At 52.9% G+C, this 15,309-nt stretch overlaps 1 pseudogene; it reads left to right on the top strand.

Annotated features, from left to right (window-relative positions):
* The first annotated feature begins 10,042 nt into the window (after window positions 1–10,042).
* Window positions 10,043–10,980, top strand: LOC121082341 (annotated as a pseudogene).
* The last annotated feature ends 4,329 nt before the right edge of the window (window positions 10,981–15,309 follow it).

Genomic DNA, 15,309 nt, shown 5'->3' with positions numbered 1-15,309 from the left:
AAGGCACCAAAGGAGAGGGCCTGCACTGTTTTCATGTTCCTTGGAGACCCCAGGGAGGATGCAGCAGGGAAAATTTCCCCAAGAAGTCCCAATCACCGCTCATTTCCCTGTGTGGTCATAGACCCCAGCCCCAGCAAGGGACCTTTGCTGCATCGTCACGTCTAACCTTCTTGGTGGCTTAGTGAGACCAAACTCCTTTGCCATTTCCAATATAAAGTGATTCATTTTCCTACAGACACTTCTTACACACAAGTGTCCCATAGCTCTTGCCACAGTTGGTCACTCAGCCAAGGCCGTGGTCAGAGACTTCCAGCCAGATCATGTGCTCATGGCCTTGTTTTGACAAACATTGAAACAGGCCCAGGATTGCCATCCAGCAGCCCTGGGCCCAGCGCTCTGGCCTTTCACTCTAAACGATTCCTCAAATAAAACCCCAACTCTCTCAGCCTCTCCTCGTCCATAATGTGCTCCAGGTCCCACCCATCCTTCTGGCCTCTTCAGGACCTGCTCCAATCTGTCGGGGTCTTTCTGGTGCTGGGGAGCCACATTCCGGGCACAGCAGTCCTGATGTGGTCCTGTGGTGGGTTAACCTTGGCCCGAAACCTACCAGTGCCCCAGCTGCTCATTCACTTCCCTGACTCAACAGGACAAGGGAGGAAATGAACCAGCAATGCTCATGGGTCAAGATAAAGACAGAGAGATGACTCACCTATCCCTGTAATGACCAATTAGATGTTGTCTTGCCAAAGGCCAATTTCATTTATTGCCAATTCAAACAGATTTTGATTATGAGAAACAATGTCCAAAGTATTATATGACCATTCCCCTCACAGGTCCTTCCAGGGCCAAATTACTCCATTGCTCCCAACCACCTAATCACCCACACCCTGAGAGGCGCCGGAGGGATATTGAAGAGTGGGCTGAAAGCACAGAACGCCTCTGCTGCTCCTTTCTGCTCACAATTCTGCCCTGCTAACCTTCATCAGGAGGTTCAGGGAATCTGAGCAGAAGACCTTTGCACATGCAGGACTTAGTGATGAGTGTCACAGGAAACCTGAGCAGGCCTGTGCTGTGCTCCATGTACCTCTTGGCCTTCAGGCTGAGCTGTGCTGAGTGTGTCCCTGGGTTGCAGAACAAGCCATATTGGAAGAAGAAATCTGCAGGAAGCTGCTGGTGAATGGCCAACCGCACGCCCTTACCTTTGTCTGGGACTGCAGTTACCAACTCCCAAGTGAACATCTCCTCTTAGAACACGAGAAGTGATGACTAGAATGGGTTTCCCTGGCACAAAACACTTCAAGAGCTCACAGGAGACAATGTGGGATAACCCTTCTGCAGGCAGGATCTGCACCACTTGCTGCACCACTCTCCCAACGCTGTAAACTCCGTGTTCCCGGCCTCGGAAGGGACGGAATACAGCTGACACGATTGTCTCTGTGTGTAGAGAGTTTGCTCTAACCAAGGCCATTTGAAATGACACTTTGTCTCAGAGTCCAAGTGCCTTTCTTACTGCAGCCATAACCAGCTGGGCTGCTGATGGCCAATCCCCCAAGGGAACGGGACACTCCAGGGACCTCAAACTCGCCTTCATGGCCACGTGCCTCCTAGTGGCCTATGAGCATCTCAGATGTAATGGGTGTCATAATGATGGCCCAGATCATCAGCCTGCGTGTGGCCTCGGTTACTCCTTGGTTAGCGGTTCCTGAATGGGAGAAGGCAGCGATAACGAGATGCACAGCAATGGAAGAGATGGCCAAGGACCCTGCAGGTGCCATGAAGGCTTTGCAGGAAGAAGTGTGAGAAATAGCCCCTAGAGCTGTGCAAATTGGAATGGCATTAGATATGAAGCTGGCGTCTGAAGGCAGAGTCTGTGCTGGTTTTAATACCAGTTGTTGCGTATACGTAGATCAAAGTGGGAGAATTTCTACAGATACATGTGTAAAAAAAAAATTGGAAAACATTCTAATATTTGTCGTGAGTTCCAGAAAGTTCGCGCCTTCTATGAAATTGAAGTCAATTGGAATATTCTGACGTCCTGGTTTCCTGATTTACAACTATGGGTTAAGAAGTTCATCTGCAGATACCTTTCTCCTCTTTCTCTTTGATCACTCCAATCCATTTTAGCTATGTAGCTTCTGCTTTAAGGTTCAGAGAGGAAAAGCTGGACTGTCTTTCAGTAGTGTCTGTAATTTTCCCTATGGGCAACTCTTCAGTAGTGGCAATAGACCTCATGGGGATTTGCTTGAACTAACAATTATACAGCTGAGAAATGTATTTTTTATTTATTAATTTCTAACCCACTACCACCACCCCCCACACACACACGATAATTAATCCCTCTTTTATTCCTGTGTACACCCTGTTCTCTAAGGAAAGCAGCCAATAATTACTGCCAAGAATTTGCTATATTCAGCTGCAGAGTTGGTTGAAGAAGTCTGATGTCAAGTGATGTAAGTCTCATGGAGCTGAGGACAGAAATCGTGGGGCTGGAGAGCTGAGGAGCAAGGCTGTCCACGCAGTGATTAGCTCCAGGGACTGCTTTTCCTACCTGTCTGCACCTCCTCAGGAGACACTGTGCATCAATAGCAATTGGAAAAGCCTTCTATCAATTCCCCAAAGTGCTCATTACCTGCCTTTCTCTTTCACTGTGTAGCTGAATCTTATCTCATGAAGTGTAGGACCCAACCTTGAAGACCAGATGTCCCTGATGGAGGGGACTGGGCTTGTCAGGGCGTTCTGCCTCGTCATGAGCCCAGGGTGTCTGTGGTGCTGTGGACTTCAGGTGTTCAGAGGAGACTGAAGAAACCTCTCAAGAACACCAAGTCAGGAGCAAAGCCCACAGCCCCTGGAAGCGTTAATGGGCCCCGCTGAGGGCCATGGCTGAGAAAGCCTCCCCATGGCCTTGTTAGAGCCCATCCTTGGAGGCTGTGAGTGCAGGAAGGCAAAGGCGCTGTGCAGGCAGCTCTGCTGCTGAGCAAAGCCTTGGCTTGCTTGATGAAGCAGAAAGGCCAAGCCGTGACCTGCAGCCTGTGGGGAGGTCGGTGCTGTCCCTCACACAGGGCTCAGGGCTCTTCCTGGGGACCATGGAAGGTGGGCATCCAATGCCCAGTGAAGGACAGCAATGGCACAGCAACTTCCAGCTTCCCCATGGGGCTGCAAGGAGGCAACGATGCCCCCGTGCCGTGAGGACATCATGTCTTGTCATGGCCCTCAGAGGCAGAGACAGCTGCCACAGCCAAGGGGACACAGACCTGGGTTCTACTGGTGCCTTCCAGCCTTGCCAGTGCCCTCTGCCATCCCCACCATAGGCTGTCCTGCATGGTTGGAGCCCTGCCCCTGTTTCCCTGCAGGCTGTAGGCACCATCTCGCTGCCCTGCCTTGCTCTCACCCCAACATTGCCATACCTTCGCTGAGGTACCTCCACTCTCACCGGCTGTTCCTTGAAGCACAAACCATGGGCTGATCCAGGCTCCCTCTGGCTGAGCCCTCGCACCGCAGCAGGACCCCTGGAGTGACAGTTCTTCCTGCTGAGCTCCAGTCTCTGCTTTCCTAGTTGAAACTCGGTGACATTTTTTCCTCTCTCCTGCTGTTTTCCCCTGCCCAGGAAAGGTTTACCATCTCAGAAAATACCCTTCCAGCAGGGAATGCAGCCAGGAAGCCTTTTCTTATGCTCTGCTCTCTCACCAGAGAGAAGGAATACTCACATGGTCTCCCAAACCACGTAACTGCTGCTGGCCTTTCAGCTTCTCCCAGGGACATGACCAAGCCATGTGCCTGCTGCTGTCCCATCATGTCCCCAGGCAAAAACAACCTCTATCCCAGCCCTTCTCCTGGATGGGGCCTATGGGGTCCCTTGGCAGAGGGACTGTCCCAGCCACGTTCCTGATGCTGGCCTGTCACCTCCAGAGGCAGAACTGACCTCACAGGCCCCTCGCAGCCAGGCACGTCCTCCTGCATGAGGAGTTCCTGAGACCGTTTTTCCCTCCCAATACCACACCCCTCCATCACCCTCATTCTGGCCCAGGTCCTGACCACAGAAAAGCATGCTTGTTGCATCAGATTTGTCAAATATCTTTCCCACAAGCCATTTCCCACAAGCTCATCTTCAGCTCAGCCCCTCTACTTGTGTTGACACATTTTATATATGCCTTTATAGCTCTATGGTGTTTTTTCAGGTTGGACTGACCTCTGGAGGTCATCGAGTCCACCCCTCCAGCTGAGGCAGGGTCACCTAAACCAACTTTCTCAGCAACTTGTCTAGGTAGGCTTGCAATATCATCGAAGCACAGAAACAGAGAATCATTTAGCTTGGAAAAGACCTTAAAGATCATCAAATCCAAATGTAAACTCAGGACGGCCAATTCCATCACTAAATCATGCCATGAAGAATTGCATCTACCTCTATTGAAACACCTCCAGGGCTGGTGATTCCACCAGCTCCCTGGTTCCAATGCTTGAGCACCCTTTGCAGTGAAGATGTTTTTCCTCATATCCAATCTGAACCTCTCCTGGTGTAACTTGAGGCTCTTGCCTCTTGTCCTGTCACTTGTTATCTGGCAGAAGGACTCCTACCCACCCCATCTACAACCTCCTTTCAGGTACTTCTAGAGAGCAGTAAGATCCCCCCTGAGCCTCCTACTACCCACACTAAACAACTCAAGTCCCCTCAGTCACTCTTCATCCAAGCAGGGATCCAGACCCTTCACCAGTTTTGTTGCCCTTCTCTGGAAATGCTCCAGGACCTCAACGTTTCTCTTGAAGTGAGGAGCCCAAAACAGAAACACTTTGTTTGAGGTTTGACTTCAGCAGTGCCGAGTACAGGGGGTCCATCACTGCCCTGGTCCTGCTGGCCACGCTCTTTCTGATACCAGACAGGATGCTATTGGCCTTCTTGGCCACCCGGGCACACTGATGGCTCATGCTCAACCATCTGTCAACCCTCACCCTCAGGGTGCTTCCCCAGCAGGCAGCCTTCCAGCCACTCTGGCCCAAGCCTGTAGCCTTGTGTGGGGCTGTTGTGACCCAAGTACAGAACTGGCACTTCTCCTGGTTGATCTTCATACAACTGGACTCATCCAAATGATCCAACCTGTGCAGATCCCTCTGCAGAGCTTTCCTGCCCTCAAGGACATCAGCACTGCTAACCAATTTTGTGTTGTATGCAAACTCACTGAGGGTGCACTCAATCCAGATCATTGATAAAGTTCTGAAACAGGACTGGCCCCAGCACTGAGCCCTGGGGAACACCACTCCTTATGGGCCATCGTCACCTGGATGTCACTCCATTTACTACCCCTCTTGGGGCTTGGCTGTCCAGCCAGCTCTAACCCAGCATGGAGAACACCCACCAAAGCCATGAGCAGCCAGTTTCTCCAGGAGAATGCAGTGGGAGGTGGAGCCAAAAGGCTTTCCTAAGGTCCAGGTAGACAGCATCCACAGCCTTTCCCTCATCCACTGGGCAGGTCACCTTGTCCCAGCAGGAGATCAGGTTCATCAGGCAGGACCTGCCTTTCATAAACCCATGCTGGCTGGTCCTGACCTCCTGGTTTTCCTGCGGCTCCTGTGTGATGGCGCTCAGGATGATCAGCTCCACAACCTTCCCTGGCACTAAGATCAGGTTGACAGGCCTGTAGTTATCCCGATCCTCCCTCCTACCCTTCTTGTAGGTGGGCACCACTTGACTAACATTCAGCCTTCTTGGGCCTCCCCAGTTAGCCAGCACTGTTGAAAGTCATCGCTGTGGTGAGGCAATAGAGAAACAGACCAATGATTTTCAAAGTGTCCCTGCATCACGGGATGTCCATGGTCAAGGACACAATCAAAAGCACCTTGTCCTTTCTGGGTATAAGGTTCACCGGAACCACATGTCCTCTGGGGCTGCAGAGGCATCACTGGCAGCAATGCCTTCTCCTGCAGCACTGCACAGTCCAGCCCTGCATGTCTCTGGTCCCAGGGACAGCATGGATTGCTCTCCTTAGGGACATCTCATTTCACCTTCACAGTGACCTCTGCCCACCACCCCAGCATGCTCTGCAGCCAAACATTTTGCTGGCGTGTGACCTTGGACACTTGGTACCCATTATTATTTTTGTTGTTACATGTCTGAGCTTGGCCCAGGTGACACAGGTGTGGTTCAGGGTAACTCTGCTCTGAAATAACCTAAATCAGGGAGAGGAAGGAGAAAAGTCTTAATTAAGCAGCGTGAGGAAGCCTTAGGATCAATAACCTCACATCTTCTTGGGAAATTGAGAGATCCTGTGGGTTGACATGGCAGGGGTTTGGGAGTGGTTTGGAGGTGTTTGTAGGGCTGGCAGAGGTGAGAAGAGACCAAGAGCTGACTCCATGGCCATAACAGCCACTTTCATTTGACTCCAAAATGGACCAGCCCCTGCCCAACCTGAGCCAATAAGCAATTCTAGTGGCACCTCTGTGATACCCTATGTCAGAAAGGACCAAACACATGGGGAGAGGAGTGAGAATTATGTGAGAGAACAACCCTATAGACATCAAGGTGAGTGAAGAAGGAGGGGAGCAGTGAGACAGAGGCTTGGTGGGATCCTGCAAGCCAGTGGTCAAGTAACCACCCGCCGACAGTCACAGGGCAGCACAGTGACAATGCTCCTTTAGGTGTCTGCAGGTTCTTTGCATCGGCATTCTAGCACAGCTGCCAGATGGGCCAGCAGCTGTGATGCTCCCCTGGATCTGAAACCCTGCATCATTCGTGTCCACCTTGGTTCTAGGAGCAAAGAAACGGTGGAGTCTCATCTCCCAGGGGGAGTGAGGCAGGAGAGCAGCAGAGTGCAGGCCCCAGGTCACACACTGGCAGGCTGTGGCCTGTGCAGAAGGAGGGAACGCTCCTTCGGGTGCCCTGGAATTGCCCCACAAGCATAAACTCCATTTTCAATGTTGGACCTGTTGGAGGCTGCTGTCCTTGCCGAGCAGCTGTGCTGAGCTCTGCCACCTGCCCTGGCACTTGGTTCCCTCAGTGTCACAGCTCTGTCTGCAACAGGACGGGCTCCAGCTGCCTCTGCGTGGGCCCCTGGCTGAGGGCACTGCTGCACATCTGGGCTGAAGCCCCCCAGCTGTGGCACCAGCCCAGCTCTGCCTGGCCATAAGGCAACCTGGTACCAAGTGTCCCCGAGCCCGTGGGTGCAAAGGCTTTGCTTCAGAGCAGAGACATGGCCTGGGCAAAGGAGAGCTGAGTCTTGAGCCCTCGGACTGTGCAATGAAGTGCTGAAATGGGCTCTGCAGGGCTTACTGAAGCACTGAGGACATCCTCCCTGCCCTGCCTGCAGAACCACCAGACACACACGTACACACACGCTCCGTTAGGAGTACTTGGATCCTTTGCTGCAGTCTTCCTCTGTGTCCTGTCTAGGAATGGGTTAACAAAAGTTGATAGCTCATGCAGAAAACTTTTTCTAGTAAGGGAATTGCCGGTGCTGGAAATAAGTGTGTCCCCCCAGGTGAGGCAAGGCCCATGAGGGATTGCCTCATCCTGCTGCCCAGCAGGTTCCCCTGCAGCCCCAGGGACAGCTGGAGGGAGCCCAGAGGGGCAGAGGAGGGAGGCAGGGAGAGCTCAAAAGCAGACCTTGGTGGGAGGCTGCTGAGAGCTCCCTGCTGGAGAAATCTGCAGAGCCCTTGAGCGGGTAAGTGTGTGGCTGCAGGGCAATGCCTCTGCAGTTGCTAGCCGGGTCTGCAGCAGCTGGGGCCCCCCCAGCCTGTGGGACCGTGTGGGAGCCTTTTGCTGTGGAGGAGGCCAGTGTGCTGCAGAGCAGGGCTTCCCTGCTGCAGCGTGGGAGGGCCAGGGCATGTGGGCTGCCTTGTGCCAGGGCCGGCTGCAGGGCTGTGAAGGTGGCTGTGCAGGCAGGGGTGCCCAGGGCTGTCCTTGCCAGCAGGGTCCCTGCAGCCGCGGGGGCTGTGTGCTGGGGCAGGGGCTCTGCCGCCTGCCAGGGGCAGCTCTCAGCCTGCCGGGGGGCTCCCCACAGCTCTGGGGGCGTATGGACTGAGCCCCGAGAGGGAAGGATCTCTCTGCTGTTGAGAGTGTGCTGCATGGCTGAGCGCTGCTTACAAGGATAGGTTACCCTCAGAATGTGTCTGGATGAGACTTTTCGTGTCGAAGGTCAGCGCAGGGATTGCTGTGATAAATCCAGGGCTCTCCTCAATCTGTGTTTTCAGTTTTCTGTTGTTGGGGGCAGGAGAGGGAAGGCAGAAATGTTAATGGAGATCTCGAGTTTGAAGATGTCCCTGAGACTGCCAGCTGTAACTGTGAGTGATGAGGAGGTCTGCCAGGAGCCTCCTGAAGTGCCCTCAGCCACTCCTCCGCCTATGAACAGCAGCAGCAGCAGCACCTTTGCTGGAGCCATCAGGGTCGTTCTGAGCTGCCCTTTTCCCCCTGCGGACAGGACCCTGCGCCCAGCCAGTGCCCTGCAGAGAGGCACGTTTGTGCGGGGCCAGTGCACAGAGGCAGAGATGTGGTCTGTGAGCGCTGACAGGGAAAGACCTGGCACAGGGAGATACCTCCCACAAGGAAAATCTCCTGACATCCAGGATATTGCAAGGACTGGATAGGAAACTTCAGACAGAATTGTTGTTGAAAGCAGAATCAGAAAGCTCTCTCTGACCATGTGCAGTGCAGACCCCTTTCTCTGAGGCATCCCCCTGGCTGCTCTCCCCCCAGCAAAGCCTCTGCCCTCAGGGCTGGGGGTCCCGAGGTGTGAGCCACCCCCTCTGCAGCCAGAGCTCCAGCAGAGCCGCGGTGCAGCTCTGCAGCCACGTGCCCCGGTCCCTCTGCAGAGCACAGGGGCTGAGAGCAGCTGCCCGGCAATGTTGGTGTGTGGGAGGTGGCGAGCAGAGCTGGGCAAGGGCAGCGCTGCCCTCAGTGCCTGGCACGCTCGCCCTGGACACTCTTACCTAGACCGTCAGTGCAATTTTACTTCTTTCTCTGCCTTTTGGGGTTAGTTTTATTCTCTTGCTCTTGCTGTCAGGCTCTCTGGGGATGGGTGTTTCAGCTGCAGAGTCACACTCTGACCTTGTGGGTCCTCTCCTGCAGGTGTGTCCATGGGAACAAGTGTCCCAGCTTTCCTCTCACCTGTGGGGCTGTGGGCAATGCCCTATGTGGGGCTGGGCAATGGGCTGGTTCTCCCTGAACCTGATGCTCTTGTTAGGGCACTTGGCTACCTCCTTGAAGTTCCCTTCCAAGCAGTGCGTTGCCCTCCAGAATGGAAACCTGTCCCCTCGCACCCATTAGTGATCTGAAAGCCCCACGTAGAGGCGTAGAGTTTCTGTGATGGAGAAAACGCTGTTGGGGTGGGTGAAATGAGCTGTGTATCCTTTGCTGTGGGTGGGATGCTGAGTTCTGATGAAAGCCTACAACCTTTACTGGTCTGTGGTGGGTCAGTCTGTTCTCAGCAGTGCCTTGTGGTATTTCAGGGTAACATGGGAGTGTGGCCACCATTCATCTCAGGAAGGTGCAAGCCCACAGAAACTGGGAACCAGATGGACAGACCACCTCCCCTCACTGTGCACTCACCCACAGGCAATCCTCTTGCCTCACAGACCTCACTCTGTTCCACCTGAGGGCAGCAAAAATGCTCTGCTTTTCTGACATCCGAGAATACGCAACAGGAGAGATGGGGGGGAGCTGTGAAAAAAACTAAAACTCCCTTAAAATGCCTTCACCCTTCCCGTTCCTTAGCACTGGCGCTGCAGACGCTGACCAGCCCTTCTGCGTTGGCACTGGTTTCACAGGACAAAGTTAAACACCAGGACTGGTCCCTGCCCCCACCCACTGCTGCAGAGTGGGGCTGGCTGGTCAAGAGCCCGTGGGCAGATGCCCTGCTCTTCATCGCCCACACGGCCAGCACCAAGCAGGGCTGCAGCCACACAGCTGCAGGAAGGTCTCCGAGAAAAGAGAGGGATGTCTGTGTGTGACGGGGGGGATGGTCTGTGGGAAATGGCTTTGATTTTGCTTGCAGAAGTCTCCCCTAAATTATCACTGTCTTTTAATCCTGTGACAGGTCCCCATGGCCAGAGGCAGCATATGTCCAACAGCAGCTCCATCACCCAGTTCCTCCTCCTGGCATTTGCAGACACGCGGGAGCTGCAGCTCTTGCACTTCTGGCTCTCCCTGGGCATCTACCTGGCTGCCCTCATGGCCAACGGACTCATCATCACCACCATAGTGTGCGACCACCACCTGCACACCCCCATGTACTTCTTCCTCCTCAACCTCTCCCTCCTCGACCTGGGCTCCATCTCCACTATTGTCCCCAAAGCCATGGCCAACTCCCTCTGGGACACCAGGGACATCTCCTACTCAGGATGTGCGGCACAGCTCTTCCTGATTGTCCTTTTTCCTTTCAGCAGAGTATTTCTCTCCTCACCGTCATGGCCTATGACCGCTTTGTGGCCATCTGCCAGCCCCTGCACTACGGGACCCTGCTGGGCAGCAGAGCTTGTGTCCACATGGCAGCAGCTGCCTGGGCCAGTGGGTTTCTCAGTGCTGTGCTGCACACGGCCAATACACTGTCACTGCCGCTCTGCCAAGGCAATGCCCTGGGACAGGTCTTCTGTGAAATCCCACAGATCCTCAAGCTCTCCTGCTCACACACCTACCTCAGGGAAGTGGGGCTTATTGTGGTTAGTGCCTCTTTATTATTTGGGTGTTTTGTTTTCATTGTGCTGTCCTACGTGCAGATCTTCAGGGCTGTGCTGAGGATCCCCTCTGAGCAGGGACGGCACAAAGCCTTTTCCACGTGCCTCCCTCACCTGGCCGTGGTCTCCCTCTTTGTCAGCACTGCCACTTTTGCCTACCTGAAGCCCCCCTCCATCTCCTCCCCATCCCTGGACCTGGTGGTGTCAGTTCTGTACTCGGTGGTGCCTCCAGCACTGAACCCCCTCATCTACAGCATGAGGAATGAGGAGCTCAAGGACACATTGAAGAAGCTGATGCATTCACGTCTCTCTCAGAAGGAATAAGCGGCCTGTGTCTCTACACAAGGCTTTTCCATTTGTTATCAGTATCCCTCTGTGGTTGGACATTTCATCTGTGACAATCTTTTCTGTCCCACAATGTCTACAGCCTCTCCTCTTCCCCAAAGCATGATGCCAGCCTGCCTGACCATGAAACCTTTTAATTGTATGTCTGGGAGGTACAACGGTACAGTTTGGATTTCATCTCTCATCTCTGTAATAAAATGGATTTCGTCAGTTCAGATACCTGGACGTTGGGCTCGTCTTCCAAAGCCTCTTTGCCACAGATGGTCTCTCCGCTGAGCCTGTTCTCAGACAGCTCCAGCTCCATCAGGTGCTCATGGCCTTTTTTAGAGAAATATGGAAACAGGCCATTGATTGAGATCCCACCAACTGGCCTGGCACCTTGCTCCCATGTTTAGCCCTGAAGAATTTCTCAAAAAGCCAGCTCTCTCAGCCTTTCCTTGCCCATAATGTGCTCCAGGCCCCAACCAGTCTTCTGGCCTCTGCAGGACTTGCTCCAATCTCTCAGGGTCTCTTGTGTGCTGGGGAGCTCCAAGGTGGACACATTAAATATGCTCATGGGTCAAGATAAAGACAGAGAGAATACCTCCCAATCTCTAATTCACTTTAAAAATACATTCCAATAATGAGTATGATCAAAATACTAAGGACTATTCCCCCATCCTGCTAAATTTTTGCCAGGCTCAAATTGCTGCTTCATTCTCAATTCTTCAGCTCATTCTGGTCCCAAGAGTCTTATGGGAGGTAGGAAATGGAGGGTGACAGTACATAACATTTGCCTCTGCCATTCCTTCTGCTTTACACTTTTCCCCTTCTCAGCATGGGTCCTGTCCAGGGGATGCCAAAGAATTTCTTGTCAAGGCATGGTTCTGTCCATTTCATTCGGTCAATTTTTTCTTCTTGACACTCACAGAACAGTTGAGCTTGGACAGGACCTATGGAGATGATCTAGCCTAACCCTCCAATTGAGGCAGGGTCAGCTAGACCAGCTCGCTCAGCAACTTTTCTAGGTAGGCTTGCAGTATCATGGATTCATAGAAAAATCTAGGTTGGAAAAGATAGACCCACAGGCTTTCCCTCATCCACTGGCAGGTCATCTTGTCATAGAAGGAGATCAGGTTTGTCAGGTAGGACCTGCCTTTCATAATCCCACACTTGCTGGGCCTCATCCCCAGTTGTCCTGCACGTGCCATATGGTGGCAATCACATGATCTGCTCCATAACCTTCCCTGGCACCAAGGTCAGGCTGGTAGGCATCTAGTTGCCCAGAAGTTCCTTCCTGCCTGTCTTGTAGGTGGGCACCACATTGGGTAACCCTCAGTCTTCTGGGACCTCCCCAGTTAGCCCAGATTGCTGGTAGATAAGGGAGACCAGCTTGGCCAGCACCTCCGCCAGCTCCCTCAGAACCCCCGGGTGGATTCCCTCCAGCCCCAGAGATTTGTGCACAACCATGTGGAGCAGCAGATACATACCCATTTCCTCCTGGATTGTGGGACATCATTCTGCCCTTCCTCATCCCTCCTTTCCAGCTCCGGGGGCTGAGTCCCTAGGGGGAAGCTGGTCTTATTATTAAAGACTGAGGCAACAAAAGCATGAAGCACCTCAGCCTTTTCCCCACCCTTTGTGGCAATGCTCTTTGCCAAATCCAATCAAGGATGAAGATTCTCCTGGGCCCTCCCTTGGTTTCTACGTATTTGCAAAAACATTTTTTTGTGATCTTTTAGGTCAGTGGCCAGCCTGAGTTCTCACTGGGCTCTTGCCTCTCTAATCGTCACTCCACATAACCTCGCAACATCCTTCTAGTCATCCAGACTTGCCTGCCCGTTCTTCCAAAGGTGCTAAACTCTCCCTCTTCTCCTGAGCTCCAGCCAAAGCTCTCCCCTCAGCCAGGTCGGTCTCCTTCCCTGCCAGCTTGTGTATCGGCACATGTGCACAACCTGCTCCTGTGCCTACAACTCTATCTTCTTGAAGAATGTCCAGCCTTCTGGACCCCTTGGCCCTTCAGAACTGTCCTCAAACGGGGTCTGCCAACCGGGCTCTTAAACAGCTTGAAATTGGCCCTTTAGAAGAGCCAGGTAGCGGTCCTGCTGACCACCATCCTTACTCCTCTGAGACTTGAAAACTCTCTCATCTCATCACCGCTATGCCCAGGATGTTCTTACGACGATCACCCACCAGTCCTTCCCTGTCTGGAAGCAGCAAGTCCAGCGGGACATCTCTCCTGCCTGGCTCACTGACCAGCTGTGTCAGGAAAGTCTCTTCCACACACTGCAGGAACCTCCTAGACTGTTTCCTCTCCTCCGTCTTGTGTTTCCAGTGGACGTCCTGTAGGCTGAAGTCCCCCATGAGAACAAGGGCTATTGATCCTGAGACATCTCCCAGCTGCTTGTGGGTGGTAGGAATTAGTTGTGGTTGTGGTTTGCCCCTGGCCAGCACCCAAACGTTCAGAATCAGTTGCTCACTGACCCCTTCCATGCCCAGCGTGATGGAGGAGAGGATCAGAGGAAAACTCACAGGTCAGGACAAAGACAGTTCAATAGGAGAAGCAAAAGCTTTGTGTGTGCAAGGAGCAACATGAGCAATTCGCTCACTCCTTGCCATGGGCAGGCAGGGGTTCAGCCATCCCCATAAGAGCTGCTCTTCAGCACATCTGTCAGTGACACGGGAAGACAAATGCCATGACCACAAACGTTCTCTTTTCATCCTCCTTTCCCCGAGCTGTTATTGATGAGCACAACGTCCTGGGATATGCAATATCCCTGTGGTCATGGGGGTCAGCTGTCCCAGCTTCTTGCGTCCCCCCAGTCTCCTTGTAGCGCAGGCAGAGTGTGAGAAAGAGAAGCCTTGGTGATTACTCTGCAGCGGTGGCCAAAACACTGGTGTGTGGTCAGCGCTGCCTTAGGAAGAGACGCAAAGCACAGCACCAGAAGGGCTGCTGTGAAGAACATGCACTCCATGCCAGCCCGAGCCAGGACAGAGTGACAGGTCATACAGTCAGGGTGAGGCATGAACAATGTCTTCTTGAAATGACCTGAGGAAACCTGTGGATCACAGAGCCTGGCTCTTCTGGGGGAATCCGTCTCCTTGGTGATCACTGCACAGGTAAGCAAGGATGCCAGGAGCCCAGGGGCTTGTGGGCAAGTTCCCCATGCCCAACAGACCACCCAGTCTGATGCTCGTCTACACCTGGGGCTCCCCAGAGAGGAAGAGCTGCTTAGGCCTCTAAAGACCAGTGCCACCTTGGTTGTAGTGACTATGAAATTGTACTCTCCCTGATGCCCAGGCATGTGGGTAAGGAGAGCAGCACAGCCCTGGGGCAGGATGGAAGGAGGACCTGGCCTTTTGAGGGCCCTGGCAGGTGATATCCCATGGACCCTGAGGGTATCCCTAGGCCTTCCTGGCCCTGACCAGCTTAACTGGTGGCTCCAACCAAAGCTTTGTCCGTGGCTCCAGGAGGTCATTGAAGCCAGGCAGGAGTTTCAGCCACAGCATGATCTATGCTGTAGGTGTGTGGGTGTCTAGGCACAACCGTAGACAAAGTCTTGCCTGTCCATCGACCTTGTTGAATCAAAATTTTCAGGCTCACATCCCAGCTTGATTCTTGATGGGGTGGCCAATGAAAGGACTTTATGGCCCTCCAAGTCCTAGGGCCTTTCTTCTTCCTTTCTTCCCATCCCTTCATCACTTGATGGGAAGACGGGAAGGAGGAGCAGGTCAGGCTTCTGGGTGTCAGAGACTGAAAGGCGGGAGCAAAACTGTTACCTTCAGATCTTTCCCAGAGGCCTTAAATCTTCCTAAGAACTGGAAGGCACTGCCACTCCTCCTCCATCACCCCTTTTAGCAAAGAAGATCATACTGTTACCGAAAACTTGGAATGAAGAACTTATCAACACCAATGTGATGCAGATAAGCAGACACTTCTTTATTGACGGCCGGGTGTGAGAGTGAGTCCTCTCATGATCAACGCACACCAAGCTTCAAAATCATACGCCATATATAGAACTTATTCATGCATATTCATTAAATATTCGTGCATAATCATAATGTTTCCTGGAAATCATTAACATACCCTCCTCCCAAATCTGATTCTGTGCAGCAAAGGTTAGAAAAGTCTAGAAATGGGTCTGGGGTACGTTTGGGTAGGTGATATATGAGTCGGTGGTCGCGATCTCCCCCTGCCGGAATTACCTTTTACTAAAGTTCTCGATTTCTTGGAAGGTTACTATAAGTTGTTCCAGTCGACTCTCCCAGTCCCATTAATTCGACATTCTGACATTTCAATGCATTCTCCCAGTCTACCTGTAAATACTG

Source organism: Falco naumanni, unplaced genomic scaffold (assembly GCF_017639655.2).
Source record: "Falco naumanni isolate bFalNau1 unplaced genomic scaffold, bFalNau1.pat scaffold_74_arrow_pat_ctg1, whole genome shotgun sequence".
NCBI classification, from domain to species: domain Eukaryota; kingdom Metazoa; phylum Chordata; class Aves; order Falconiformes; family Falconidae; genus Falco; species Falco naumanni.
The sequence above is the reverse complement of the archived record's forward strand: the minus strand, read 5'-3'. Positions and strand labels throughout refer to the sequence as shown.